The sequence below is a fragment of the Peromyscus leucopus genome, chromosome 8a (genome assembly GCF_004664715.2).
Source record: "Peromyscus leucopus breed LL Stock chromosome 8a, UCI_PerLeu_2.1, whole genome shotgun sequence".
NCBI classification, from domain to species: Eukaryota; Metazoa; Chordata; class Mammalia; order Rodentia; family Cricetidae; genus Peromyscus; species Peromyscus leucopus.
Genome location: NC_051085.1, coordinates 28,808,222 through 28,823,518, shown reverse-complemented (window position 1 = coordinate 28,823,518; position 15,297 = coordinate 28,808,222). Strand labels below are relative to the sequence as shown.

The 15,297-nt window shown below is 40.0% G+C and overlaps 2 long non-coding RNA genes across 2 annotated transcripts; one reads left to right on the top strand and one right to left on the bottom strand.

Moving 5' to 3' along the window:
• Positions 1–561: 561 nt before the first annotated feature.
• Positions 562–8,207, bottom strand: LOC119086881. The gene is made up of 3 exons (XR_005090267.1): positions 8,181–8,207; positions 8,007–8,090; positions 562–863 (listed from the first exon to the last, which is right to left on the bottom strand). It is a non-coding gene; the product is annotated as an uncharacterized LOC119086881 (long non-coding RNA).
• Positions 8,208–10,089: 1,882 nt separating this feature from the next.
• Positions 10,090–12,364, top strand: LOC119086878. Its single transcript, XR_005090263.1, has 2 exons — positions 10,090–10,131; positions 11,820–12,364. It is a non-coding gene; the product is annotated as an uncharacterized LOC119086878 (long non-coding RNA).
• The last annotated feature ends 2,933 nt before the right edge of the window (positions 12,365–15,297 follow it).

Genomic DNA, 15,297 nt, shown 5'->3' with positions numbered 1-15,297 from the left:
CTTTCCCTACGTACAGAATTCTGAGTGAGACTTGTTTCTTTCCATTAGCTGTCAGGTTAGATTTGGGGTTGTTTTATTTGGATTTTGGCATTAAGAGGTGTTCCATAGTCATGGAAAGTTGAGAATAGAGCATTTTAATGAGCTTTCTACAGTGGGGAGTCTCTAAGGGAGTATTAAAGGTGCCTTTTAGAGTTATATTCTTGATTCTTTCCATTGCCTTCATGTACAGTGAGCATCTTGATTTAATCCCAAATTGAGACTTGTTTCTGCATCCACCACAGCAGCGCTGACTGCTAACAGGCTCATTAAGCAAAGCCCATTGATTGCATCACTGTCACCTGGAGCCATTAGCACGCACTGTGGGATGTGCAAAGCACGGACCCAGGGAACCTGAACCGAGACATAGCAATGACCTCTGGTTCTCATGCAGAGGCTGGCCCAGACATTTTGGCTCTATGGAATGAAAGGAAGCAGGTTTTACTCATGCCAAGATACAAGCAAATAATCCAAGACATCCAACAAAGGATTCAAATGTCTTTGTTTAATATTTACCTATAAACCTTTTTCTGGAAATGGTCTGGATCTTGAAATTGAATAAAAAAAATGGGCTTTTAAATCAACAAAGACGAGTATCAGTAAAATGCAGAACTTCTTGTTTCTCCTCTTCACCCCGTGACACGTGACTGGGTCTTTTTCAACTCCGGGTTCCTCGCTGTCAAGATGGGTTGGGTGGTGATGCATTCCTCAGCGGACTATTCCAAGGATTAATGAGCAAATAGGCAGATAATCATGCCCAACACGTGCCAATTTATCGAGAATAATTGTTATTCTCCACTTCTACCCAGCTCTCACCATTGATGTTCCTAGAAAAATCAGAAAGATGGTAATCAATACTAAATAGAAGATATAATTAAATAATACAGATTTTCTTTGTGCTCTTAAGAGTTTCCGAGGGGCTGGAGAGATGGCTCAAAGTTAAGAAGACACACTGTTTTTGCAGAGGACCGCAAGTTTAGTTCCCAGCATCCACATTGGGTGATTCACAAGTACTCCAGTTCCAGGGTATCTGACGCCTTGTATCCTCATGTGCACAAACCCAGCACAGACACACATCCACACACATAATGAAAATTAAAAACAAATCTCACAAACACTCTCCTGGAGCACATCTCATTAAATAAAAAAAAAAAAAGACGCTTCCTTATCAAATTCATTTTTGAAATTGACAAAAAGACAATCTGCTGGTTAGAATTAATGTGCTTGTGTTTTGAAAGAAAATGGTCCCCAAAGGGAATGTTACTATTAGGAGGTGTGGCTTTGTTGGAGTAGGTGTGGCCATGTTGGAGGAAGTTCATCGCTGTGGAGGTGGGCTTTGAGGTTTCCTGTGTTCAAGCTACTCCCAGTGTCACAGTTCACTTCCTGTTGCCTGCATATCAAGATGTAGCCAACACCATGTCTGCCTGCATGCCACATCATGCTCTCCGCCATGATGATAATGGACTGAACCTCTGAAACTGTAAGCCAGCCCCAATTAAATGTCTTTTCTTGCTAAGAGCTGCTGTGGTCATGGTGTCTCTTCACAGCAATAGAAACTCTAAGACAGTGCTCTTCCCACCTAATTTGGCCAGCTTGTCACTTGATACATTACAAACTCTTCACTGCTGTGACAGGCTGAGATTCTCTGAGTGAGATCTGAAACAAACCACAAACGTAAAGAGATGAGGATAATTGCCTGTGTGAGCATTACAGGGAAAGACGGTGATGCTACGTGACCACACGATCTCTAATTTTAAGTTTACAGATTCACACTCCATCCATAGGAACACAAGCCTGTATGTTGTCAGTCTCCTGGGACTAGAAGGCATTTATGCATATCTTCGTGGTGTTGACACATAATTTTTCTCTAAATCGATAATGGGTTATTTACTATTCATTAAGGGACCAAGAAAAGTTTTAAATGTGGAATAATCTCCCTCCAAGACTCAGGAACATTGTATAAGAGGGGACAGAAAGAATGTAAGAGCCAGAACATGGGGAGGGGTGCTGCGAAATATCAGGACATGAAGTAGCAACTGTGTATGTGGATTCACAGAAGCCACGGTTCCCTGCAGGAGACCTGCCGAAGACTGAGGCCAGCAGCATTCCACCATGGAACAGGAAGGGGCTTATGAGGCCATACCTCTCCCAGAAGAGCTATTGCCGGTTAATGGATGTTGGGAGGCATTGTCTTCTGTAGGATAGCCACTGGCGAGTTACCTCTGTTCACTAAATAAACTTCCACTCCCAATCATGCAAGGAATTGTGATCAAACTCAGTGGGACACCAAAAGAAATTAATGAAAGTAGTAGGGGACTTGTTGAGAAAGGGTTTAGCAGGAGGCAGGGGTGTGGGATCAAAGAAGGTAATGAATAGTAAATGCAATCAAAACACATTATATAGATGTTTGAAATTGTTAAAGTATGAATAATTATGTATGCCTCTTGTAGCTATGTTACTTATTAAATAAGAACTTCATGAAATTCATGACTTTTGAAGCAAAAAGCTAATATGCCGTTTATTATTTCTCTTATTATAATAAAAGTAAAGACACAATTGGATAGAACGAGACTGAATATTCTATTTATAACATATGCCTAATGGTCTGAATAGGACTAAGGACAGTGTGTTGTCATGGTGACAATATCCAGGGTTATTATGCACAAAGCCAATGACAGCATATTAGAGAGTATTTGGAGAAATATCCTGTTCCTCTCCTTTTGTACACAGGTCCTAATAACCATCATCTCGGGATGATGACAACGTGTTGGACAGGCCTAGGATTTAAATATGGGTCTGTATGTTGTGGCTCTACAGTAGAACTAAGGAGGACTTAGTTACCTCCTCAATAAATACTTGATGAATGCCCATTCAAGCTAATGCTGTATACATTTGGGACTAAATAGCTAGGCTAGGCTACTACATATAAAGTTCTTGTAGTTGTAGGCTAAGAGTTAACACTGGAATAGTATCTGGCTTCTTTGACCCTTACTCTCCTCATCTGTCACATAATTATACCTACAACAGAACACGTGCTAAGAAGGAACACATGGTAAGAATTCATAAGCACACATGGCTTCATGAATATGATTCTGAATACTCAAATGTACAAAGCCAGCTAAATGAAAGGCAGGCATGAACAATCAGAGTCTAGGGACAATAGGAGTCTGATAGGGTCATGGCCAGATGTTACAGCCATTTATTTTGACTTAGCTACTCCCTAGCATTTATCATCTATTTTATTTTGGAAGCACTTTCTTTTACTTTTTGTCCTTTGTTATTTATTATATGTGAGTATCTGAGTTACTGGAAAATTACATGCAGCTTTTTCCACTTTGAATTTAACCTAATTTGATGGTTTATGAATGTGTTCTGAAGTCACAGCCTGTTACTAATAATGGAATTGGTTTAAACTTAGTTTCAACACTCCCCCTAATGCCTTTAAAATGCAAGGACTGCCAAGTGATGATGGCACACGCCTTTAATCCCACCACTCAGGAGGGATAGGCAGGCAGATCTCCGCGAGTTCGAGGCCAGCTTGTTCTACAGAGTGAGTTCTAGGTCAGCCAGGGCTACACAGAGAAACCCTGACTCATAAAACAAACAAAAAAGGTCAAGGACAGCCCACTGGACATCATACTTGTGATGCACCCATTGAGTGCAATGTAGTTTTTTCTCTCTTTTTTTCTCTTTTGGCTCTTACTCTTTGGGGAGGGGGCTGCCATCCAGCTCCCAAATAAATACACAGATGCTTATTCTTTTTTATGAATGCCCTGTCTTAGCTTGGCTTGTTTCTTGTCAGCTTTTCTTAACTTAAATTATCCTGTCTATGTTTTGCTTCTGGACTTTTATCTTTCTCTATTTCTGTATACATTTCTTTACTTCTGACTCCATTGCTTGCTGTGTAACTGGGTGACTGGACCCTGGAGTCTTCCTCTCATCCTCTTTCTTGCTCCTTAATCTTCTTTTTCTCCTATTTATGCTCTCTGCCTGCCAGCCTCGCCTATCCTTTCTCCTGCCTTGCTATTGGCCATTCAGCTTTTTATTAGACAAATTGGGTGTTTTAGACAGGCACAGTAACACAGCTTCACGGAGTTAAAAGAACGCAGCACATCTTTGCATCATTAAACAAATGTTCCACAGCATGAACAAATGTAACACATCTTAAAAATAATATTCCACAACAGTGCAAGAATCAAGAATAGCACAAGGATGTTTATTCCGCAGCAGGAGGATGGTTTTCTGTGTTAGTTAATACCACATATCAAGGACACCAAACAGGACCCAGGTTACTCCTGTGCCACCTATGGTTTTTGGTTCTTTTCTTACATCATAAACCATCCAGTTTATTGTTTTGTCTGTGTCACCTATGATGTTAGTCTTATTCCAGGGTTGGTTACAATCACTTTCAGACTATGAGGACCTTCAGTAGCATGAACTTCCCTCCCACAGTCTGTGAACTTTCTGCAGTTCAGGAGCGCTGGCAGCCCTTTTTCCTTGACCAGAATACCCGAAGCCTGACCTCTGTTCGGCCTTTATTGCTGAGGAAGAGTGTGGCTGTTGGCTCAGATGGACCCTATGAGATGCATGGGAGTGAACAGACAGCGATACTCCAGCAGTGTGAGATCTGGAAATTTACAACTTCTTCCCTTGTATTTTGTTTCATTTTATGAATCAGCTCATGCTGTGGATATCGCTCTGTATAAAGAAAATGCTGATTGGCCAGTAGCTAGGCAGGAAGTATAGGCGGGACAAGCAGAGAAGAGAATTCTGGGAACAGGAAGGCTGAATCAGGAGACGTGGCCAGCTGCTGCCATGAGTACCAATATGTAAGATACTGGTGAGCCAGGAGCCATGTGGCAAGGTATAGATTTATAGAAATGGGTTAATTTAAGATAGAGGAACTAGATAACAAGAAGCCTGTCTACAGCCATACGGTTTGTAAGCAATATAAGTCTCTGTGTGTTTACTTGGTTGGGTCTGAGTGGCTGTGGGACTGGCAGGTGACAAAGATTTGTCCTGACTGTGGGCCAGGCAGGACTGGAGAAAACTTCAGCTACAGGCTCAGATCCTCAACTTTTTTCAACACTGAAGGAAATATTTTACCAACCATACTTGTGATTCTATGAAAAAAAACAACAATTGCAAAGCACTTTTACATGTATCCACTTCATTTCTTCACTGCAGACACATAAACAAATGGTGATTGAATGACGCCATGGCCATGGGGACTCTATTATATCTGCACTCTCTAGTGATCTTATACAATCTTAAAACTTGAAATATTAGAGCTGGAGAAATGGCTCAGCAGCACTACCTACTCTTCCAGAGGACCCAAGTTCAGAACTCAGCACCCATAGGAGACCTCACAACTGCCTAAAACTCAAGCTCCATGGGATCTGACATCTTCTTCTGACTTCTGGGGATATCCATATGTACATCACACACACACATGCACATACATGCACGTAAATAAAAATAAAGGGACTGGAGAGATGGCTCAGTGGTTAAAAGCACTTGCTGCCCTTACAGAGGGCTGAAGTTTGGTTCCAAGCACCCATGTGGTAGCTCACAACCATATGTATCTCCAATTTCAGGGTCCCCAATGCTCACTTCTGGACTCCATGGAAACTGCTTACATGTGGTACACATATATGCATACTGGCAAAACATCCATACATATAAAATTAAAAACAATAAAAATAAATAAATATGAAAAGAAACTTTTATGATGGCCACCGAATCTTTAGCTCTAGCTTCTATCTTTCCTGACAGCATACTTTTTAAATTTCAAATTGAAGCATAATAATTATATGTGTATATGGTTTACAGCATATTAATTGACACATACACATAGTATGCAACAATCAAATCAACATTCTAAACACTTCCAGCTCTTCATACATTTCATTGTAATGAGAAACTTTTAATCATCTTATTAACTAGAAATACTGAATAATTTTCAAGCATCCATATGCTCAGGTCCCAAGAGCTTATGCCTAATCTGTGTTTGGGTACCCACTATCCAACCAATCTCTATTCCTCTCCCTTCACCCCTCTCATCTTCTACTGGCTACTATCCCATTCCTTTCCTTATGAGATCAAGGGTTTTTTTTTAATTTATTTTTATTTTTATTTTTTAGTTTCCACTTATAAATACAGATACATAGTGTTTGTCTTTCATTGCCTAGCTTATTTTACTTAACATAATTTCCTCTATTCCTTCCATTCATGTTGCTTCAAGTGATGACAGTGACAAAATTTCCTTCATCTTTATGACTGAATACTGCATGGAAAATACATACCATGTCTTTTTTCACCCATTCAGCCCCCTGTGAGCACCTAGGATGATTCTGGCCACCGTGACTAGTGCTGCAATAAATCTGAGAGTGCCAACACCTCTTTGACATGTGGATTTTATTCTGTTTTAAATCTACCTAAATGACAAGAGACACAGTGTCTACTCTTATTCTTCTGCTTATTAATAATTCAGTTTTCTAAACACTATCTATTGGAGAACTGTCCTTTCTCCAATACATATTTTTGATGCCTTTATCAAAAATCAGTTGATTCTAAGTCTGTGGGTTTATTTCTGGGTGTCTATTCTGTTCTATTTCTCTATTTGTTGGCTTTTAGTATCATGCTGTGATGTTTGTTATAGCTTTGCAGTATGTTTTAAATAAAATATTATGTCTCCTGCTTTATTCTTTTCTCATTATTTTAAAATTAAAGATTTTTTATTTCATTTGAATTTTTACTACTTCTTTTGTTTTTGAGATTAAAAGGTAATTACATCATTTCTCCCTTCCTTTTCCTCCCTTCAAGCCCGTCCATATACCCTCCTTGATCTCTTTTAAATCATCTCCTCTTCCTTCATTAATTGTTGTAATATGCCTGTATGTAATTGTACATACATATATTCTCCTAAATATAGCCTCTTCAGTCTGTAAAGTGTTACTTGTATGTATGTTTCAGGGCTGATTATTTGGAATTGGATGAACAATTGGTGTGCTCTTCCCTGGAGGAAACTTTTTCTGCCACTCTCAGAATTCTTTAGCTGCCTGTAGTTCTTTGTATAGAGTTGAAGCCTTGTGGCCTCTCCTCAGCTCTCTCTTGCATGTTATCTTTGTTCCGCTTGTATTTAGACAGTCATGTTGATGAGATTTTATGGGTGTAGCTTCTGACATTACTAGGAGACACAAACTCATTGTAAACTCCCTGATCTTACAATCTTTCTGCTCCCTCTTCCATCATGTTTCCTGAGCCTTAGGCGCAGGAATTGTGTTGTAGACATATCCTTTGGGACTGGGCTCCACAATTCTGCAATTTTGATCAATTGTGGTTTTCTGTAATGATCTCTATCTGTGGTAAAGAGAAGTTTCCTTGACGAGAGGTGAGAACTATACATATATATGAAGATCTGGAGCTAGGAACCTCTGATGAGAAAGCGTATATGATGTTTGTCTTTATGGATCTGGATAATCTCACTCAATATGATCTTTTCTGGTTTCATCTATTCACACTGGACTAGACTCTGGAAAAGGAGATGCTAGATCTGGCACAGTGGGTATGTTGAATGTGGTATAAGAGAGAGACTTTCATTTGAATTTTATAACTTTATTTTCTACATTCAATCTATAGATTGCTTCGGTGTTATTGGTTATATGACTTCTGCCACTCTATGGACATTGGCTATCTTCTCATTGTGTGCTTGTCCACTAAAATTATTTTCATCACAGCTTTATGATTTTCTTTGTAGAGGTCTTGAACTTACTTGATTAAGTTTAGTCATAAGTGTATTTTGTAGGCGAGTATTCCTGTCCTGGTAGCCACTTCCAAAATAACTACAAGAGAGTCTTATTAATTATAAATGCTCAGCTGATAGCTCAGGCTTATTACTAACTAGCTCTTACACCTTAAATTAACCAATTTCTATGAATCTATGTACTGCCATGTGGCTCATGTCTTACCTGTCCTCCAGCATGTCTTGCTCCTTCTGTGTCTCCTGGTGACTCCACTGATTCTTCCCTTCTTCAGGTGAAGCCTTAATTATTCTTTATCAATAATAAAATCAGGGGTTAGATATTGGGGTAAGAAACTGAAAGATCACAGAAGCAGGAGAGCAGCCACTAGTGACTTCCTACCTCTTCCGTTCCTTCCTCCAAAATGAGCTGAGATCCTCTCTCAGCCTTGCCTTACTACTTCCTGTCTCCTATCTGTTTACAGTCCTCCTCCAAACCTCTATGGTTAATTTTGGTTAGCTAGTGGGTAGCTCCACCCTCTGACTCCAAGCAAGCTTTATTTGTCAGAACACAATCAAAATATCACACAACAGTTCTTAGCTGTCATGAATGAAATTTGTAGCTGTGTTTTTAAATTTCTTTTTCAACAAGTCTATTGTTGGTACAGAAGTGAAATGCTTATTTATGTGTTTTGTAGATGAGATAATTTATTTATTAAAGAACATTCTTTGTTCTAATGCTTCTTGTTGGTAGTTACCAACTAATGATTCTGTCTAGATTTCTTTATCCCTGAGGTATCAACTTGCAGCCCCAATATGGACATTTTTTTCCAACTTTTGCCCCTAGAGAGCTTGGAGCAGAGGGTGGGCACCATTCTTGGAACCTTTACTAAAGCTACTGAGTCTGAAACTATTTCTCTGACATCCTTCATAGGTCTTGGTCATAGAGCCAACCTTAGCACAATCTAGGAAGTACAGGTGCTGAGCTGTGGGAACAGCTCCTATGGGGACCCAGTTCTCTTCCTAAAGAGCAAGGTCTTTATGCTTGACCAGCCTGACTGTGTTCACCTGTTCAGAGACTTTCAGCTCTCTGGATTTTTGAGGAAGGCTGCCAGAGCTTGAATGAACGCCTGCTGCTCTGTGTCTCGACAGTAACTGCAGGCATCCTGGGGTCTCTGTGCTGCCAGCAAGGGGAGAGGACCAGCAATACTTTCTTGTATATAGGCTTATGTTCTAACAGTTTAGTGAATTCATTATCAAATCTAACGGTTGTCCATTGGAGTCTAAGTTTTTCTAAGTACAAATCATTCATTTGTAAACAAGAACAATTTGACTTCCCTCCTTCAGATCTGGGTGGTATTTATTGTTTGTTCATTTGTTTTTTTTTTTATTTTGGACAAGTTCTCACTAAGTAGAGATGGATGGCCTGACACTTACTATGTAAAACAGACTTGATCTTAAACCTTGGATAGTCTTGCCTCTTGAATCCTGAATTAGAAGCTTGTGCCTTACAGTCAACTGATATTTGTTTGTTTGGTTTATTTACTTATTTATTTATTTATTTATTTATTTATTTATTTATTTATTTTTCTGAATTGCTATGACTAGGAGTCCAGGATTCTCTTCAATAACTGTGAAAGATGACATCAGCTCCAAATTTTAAAGAAAATGCTTTCAGAGTTCCTTATTCAGTATAATGGTGGTTGTGCTTTTAATATGCCTCCTTTATCATGTTGAAGTATATTACTTCTGTAGCTACTTTTTTTTTGGTTTTTTGAGACAGGGTTTCTCTGTGTAGCTTTGCGCCTTTCCTGAAACTCACTTGGTAATCCAGGCTGGGCCTCGAACTCACAGAGATCCGCCTGGCTCTGCCTCCCTGAGTGCTGGGATTAAAGGCATGTGCCACCACTGCCCGGCTTCTGTAGCTACTTTATTGAGAGTTTTCATCATGGAATGAGTTGACTTCTATTGAATACTTTCTTGTGGTGGTATTGTGTTCCCAGAAATATTGTGCACTTTAATAAACTTATCTGGGGTCAGACAGCCACAATATTAAACAGAGGATAGGCAGTGGTAGCACATGCCTTTAATCCTAGCATTCCAGAGGCAGAAATCCATGTGTTCAAGGATACAGCCAACCATGGTGACTCACGTCTTTAATCCCAAGGAGTGAGGGTAGAAGGCAGAAAGATATATAAGGTGTGAGGACCAGAAACTAGAAGCATTTGACTGGTTAAGCATTCGGCTGGTTAAGCTTTCAGGCTTTCGAGCAGCAGTTCAGCTGAGATTCATTCTGGATGAGAACTCAGAGGCTTCCAGTCTGAGGAAACAGGACCAGCTGAGGAACTGGCGAGGTGAGGTAGCTGTGGCTTGTTCTACTTCTCTGATCATCCAGAATTCACCCCAATACCTGGTCTGGGTTTGATCTTATTAATAAGAACTTTTTAAGATTCATGCTACACCTTCTGCATCTGTTGAGATGATCATAACTTTTGTCCTTCACTCTGCTCACGTAATACATCACATTTATTGATTTGCATAGTTTGACCCATCCTTGCACTCATAGGATAAATCTCAGTTGACTGGGGTATATTGCTAAGTTTTTGATTTGATATTGGACTGGATTGGATTGTTTCTTATTGAGAAGTTTGTCTGTTTTAATCCATTTTAATAGGGAATATGAGGTAGCAATCTCCCCCACCTCCTTCTCTTTTTGTTATGTCATTACCAGCTTTGATTATTTGGATAATGCGGGCCTCATAGGATAAATGTGGAAGAAGTCTTTTCTTTAATTTTTGAATGGTATTTTGGGAATAGCGGGATTGGTATTCTTTGAAAGTTGGTTAAAATCCAGCAGTGGCACCACCTTGCCCTAGGTTTTTCTTTTTGGGAGAAACTTAATTCTGTTATAACCTATTTACTCATTATTGGCCAGAAGAGGTTTTCTATTTTCTTAATAGTTCAAGTTTTGATAGGTTATATGTGCTCAGAAATCTATCCATCCATTCTAGGGTTTCCAATTCATTGGAAAATAGTTGCTCTTAATGATCCCAAATGATCCTTAATGTTTCTGTGGGATCCACTGTAATGACTCTGTTTTCACCTCTGGTATTCTTTGCTTGGGTCTTCTACTTTTCTTGGTCTAGGAAGAAATCTGTTTACTTTATTTTCCAAAGGACAAGTTATTATTTCATTGATCTTTTATAAGTCTTTTAAGTTTCAACTTCACTTATTTCTGCTTTGATATTTATACTTTCTTCTCCCAACTGAAAGTGTGATGTGTAGATGATTTTGTATCTCTTTGCATTACATTATTAGGTTATTTGAAATTTGAAATCCTCCTAACATTAAAGTGTAATCTATTATTGCTATAAACTACCTTCTAAGCACTGATTTGTTATATGCCAAAGTTTTGTATGATTCAATTTTTTTTTTATTTGTCTCAGGACACTTTAAATTTTTTTTCTTTTTCTTTTTTTCATTGACCCACTTGACTTTATATGTGCATGTTGTTTAATTTACATGTAATTGTGCAACTTTTTGTAAAAATTTTTAAATTACGTTTATTTGTTATTTATTTATTGTGCATTGTGAGTGTATGGAGGTCAGAGGTCAACTTATAGTAGTCAGTTCTCCCCTCCCACTATCTGTGATCCAGGGATTGGGTTCAGGTTTACCTAATGAACCATCTTGCTGGCCCTAATTGTACAATTTCTGAAGTTCCATTTCTTATTAATCTTGAATGTTTCTCTATTGTCATTTGAAAAGACATCTATTATAAGATTTCGAATTTTGAGGACTCTTGTTGAGACTTTTGGTGGCCTAACATTTGGTCCATCTTAAAAATGGCACTGGGATACTTTCCCCTTTTATGTCTGCTTCAGGATCAGTAAAAAGCCCAGAGGAAATCTTTACAGACAAGAAATTCTGACCAGAAAGAGCTCCAACCCTTACTGCCTAAGGGGAGCTCGATGTTCCACAGAAACTTGTCAACCTTTCCTTACTACAAGCTCATGGCACCATGCCTCTTTGTGTCTCTTAGAACAGAACACACAGAATTCCTTGCAGATGCTGAGGTGTGCTCCCATGAAAGGAAGAGAAAGACCACTTGGAGCCACTTCGGATGACAAGGAAGAGGATGTGCTGGTCCAACCGAAGAAACATACTGCAGGGCCGGACACATCAAGCAGGATGTGTGGTTTCTGTGCCTGTGTCGACAAGCCTCATCTTAGAAAACCCCAGAAGGCTGACCTCAAGTCCAGTGTGAGGAATGCAACAGCGTCTGAGTAAGACCTGAGCAGGAATGATGTAGCCATGCATCACAGCAAGGTGTGTGACGGAGGCCATTGCTGGGAAGTGGGGAAGGGTATGGAGCTAAGCTACGATGCTTCCAGAAGAGTCAGGAGTTCAAAGTCTGTCACGGCAGGAAGAAGCAACCAGCCTCGGCAGAGTACTGAGTGGAACTGTGAGAACATATATGTGCTATGTAAGCATCCCCTGACTCCCCCCACCCCCCACCCCATCTCTGGTTCTTTGCTAAGGCAATCTAAGCATGAACAATCTTAACATGAACAGCCATGTGGAGAATGCTGGCGTCTGACAGGTTGTTCTCTATGAATCCTAGTTTTTCTGCTTTTAGTCAGAGATCGAGAGGCCTAGAGAGGGCAAAACTGGGGCTGCCCAGGAAGCGGGTTGTCCCCGAGAAACTCATTGACAGAGTGGCAAAGAATAATATCAATAAACTCAAGACCGCCATGGTCAACTCCAGTAGAAAAGAAGGGACCAGGGGATTATAGCTTGTGGTAATGATGTAAGCAGTGTGGATCAGTGAAACAGAGAGTCATACCCACAAATGAATCATTATCTGTCTTACATGAAATACCAGAAAAGTTTTATTTTGTCTGAGTCCATATTCAGACAGATGTTACGATCCCAGAGGAATCTGAAACCAAGAAAACACTGGAGGCCTGAGACGGAACTCTCGGTACCTAAATTCAACCCCACTTATTCTCCCTAAATTGTAAACACAATTGCAGACTAGTGGCTTCCCCAGGGACAAAAGCCATCTTTCTGCCCATCAGGAATCAGCCTCTGTTTCAGACCAAAGGAGATTGCATTTCACAAAGCAGAAGCGCAGAGTGCTGGGATCACTGTGTAACAAGATACTTCACAAACTTGACTTTTAAGACCTTCTGTGTAAGTATTTTCCCTAGAAGTCAGAAAGCTCCAAATCGCTTTGAAACAATTTGTCCAGTAGTCAGGGCAGGTTCTGTGTGCCCAAGTGACATTAAAGTGTGTTCATTTTAGCCTCCCTGTCCTTCACATCTGACCTACTTTAAGCATCATTAAATTATTCATTACACTGTAGAGGAATCACTCAGAGTGGCTAGCCCTTTACCAACCGAGGGAAAATTGCTGATTTTCTGGGAAACAGGAATTTTTAAAAAATCAACTCCAGTAGAAAAGTTGAATGGGACAGTTATCACTGAAGAAACATTTAAGGAAACTACCCAAGTTCCACTCCTAACAATTTTGCCATGCCCAGGTGCTTTTACACACAGGTGGCTTCTGTTTGACCTTCAAAGGCCCAATGATTCCTGGGCTATTGAGATGATCGCTGAGCCTAAAAAGAGGGAAATATTTTCAGTTCATTTTTTTCTCACACCTCCAATTCATTTTTGAAAATTTCTTACACCAAAACAGATACAGATAGCATAAAAGAAATAAAACATAGATTTCATCAATGAGTTTGGTGATTCCTTAAGCCGTGAAACAGAATTGCCATGCCAAATAATCCCAGGCTCCTTGGGCTGTCCTCATAAGTTCCATATTCCCATGCTGGAGTGTGAATGAAGCAAAGTCAAAAGACCAGAAAATGGATTTGGAACTTCATTTCAAATTACTACTGGATGGGAGGGTAAGGCAAAGGGAAATTGCAGCTGTAAAGGAGTTCTGGGATGTTAATAAACAAGACACAGATAACCACAGCCACGCCTTAAATACCATGGTGCTCGGTAACATGTTAGCTCCCTCACAGAGTCAACCCAGATGATTAAGCAGTTCATGTACTACAGTGTGTTATCTGGAGACCTGGCTATTTGGAACAAAACACTGTTCACTGGAGGTCATTTACGGTTTTCACTCTGTGGACAGTTCTGTCTCTGGGCCAGCATGACACAGTGGTCAAGTCAGTGACTGCTCTGTGGTCCTGATGCAACCTGTTTGTAACCGTTTTCTGAAAATGTGATTTGCATAAGCTCTGATGAAACTGATCAAAATGGCTTCGAATGTGAAGCAGGATGATTTTTCAAGTTCATGAAGAAAATTCCCCAAGATCAGAAGTGTCAATAGACTGATCAAGTAGTAGACAGGCAGACTGACAGATATGTTGAACACACACACACACACACACACACACACACACACACACACACACACACACACACCAAATCATGTTAGAGTTACAATGTGCAAAGCAGACTTTGAAAGCCCACTGAGCAGGTGAAAAACTGTCCTCACATATGATTTTGTGTTGTTGTTTTGAAGTCTCAATGTAGCACCAGAAGGCCTTGAACTCTCTATGCATCCAACAATAACGCTGAACTCCTGATCTTCCTTCTTCCCACTCCGAAGCACCAGGATTACAGGTGTGCACCCCCAGGCCAGCCCACACTATCTCTTAGAGCTCACCCTATTTAAGGGTGGAGTGTTTGCTCTTTCCTTAAAGCTGACTGGACTCGGTGGTCTGCTTCTTTTTAACTTCTTACTCTCTGATAAATTGAAACGACAGAGGAATTGAGAATGTGATATAATAAGTTACCACGTACTTTTTGCTCTGCTTCCCATAATATTTAACAGATTTCAAAAACGGAGCAAGAGCTGAGCTAACTTTGGTCACTAGAATTCTGCTGGAATGAAATTCTAGGACTAAATTGTAATGTTCCTACTTGAAGCCCAGCTGCCATACAGGAAGGAAACTCAGAGAATACGTGGAGAAGTCCACTGAGAAGGAAACCAAGGTGGCCAGTCAACAACCCCAGCTAAGCTCCCAGATGACAGCTATCATAAGTAGCTATCAATGTGTATAAGGCGATTTGAGCCATTCTAGACCTAGTACCCCTACCGTATAATGAAGGAAATCAACATGGGCAGCCAAAGAAATAACAGCCAACTACAGCTATTTAGAAATTTGTCCCGTGTGCTCAAAACAGATCCATGTTAGCAGATTTACCAGGAAGTAGAGGAAAGGGTACATAAGACAGTTGGAGTACACCGTTTTCTAGCATTGTAACTCAAGAGCTAATCTCTTCTATTAGACTAAATAGAAATGAAAGGTGTTTTTAGGTGATAAACCTTCAGCTATAACAATAGAACCTTCTAGGATGGATTTGAGCGGTGGAGAATGGCTGAGTTGAGTTAAAGAATGTACATTTTATCTTATTCAAACATTATATTTTAAAAGACATCAACTGGTCCCCAATCTGGTTAGTCACACATTGCCTCAAGGCAGGAAAATGGAC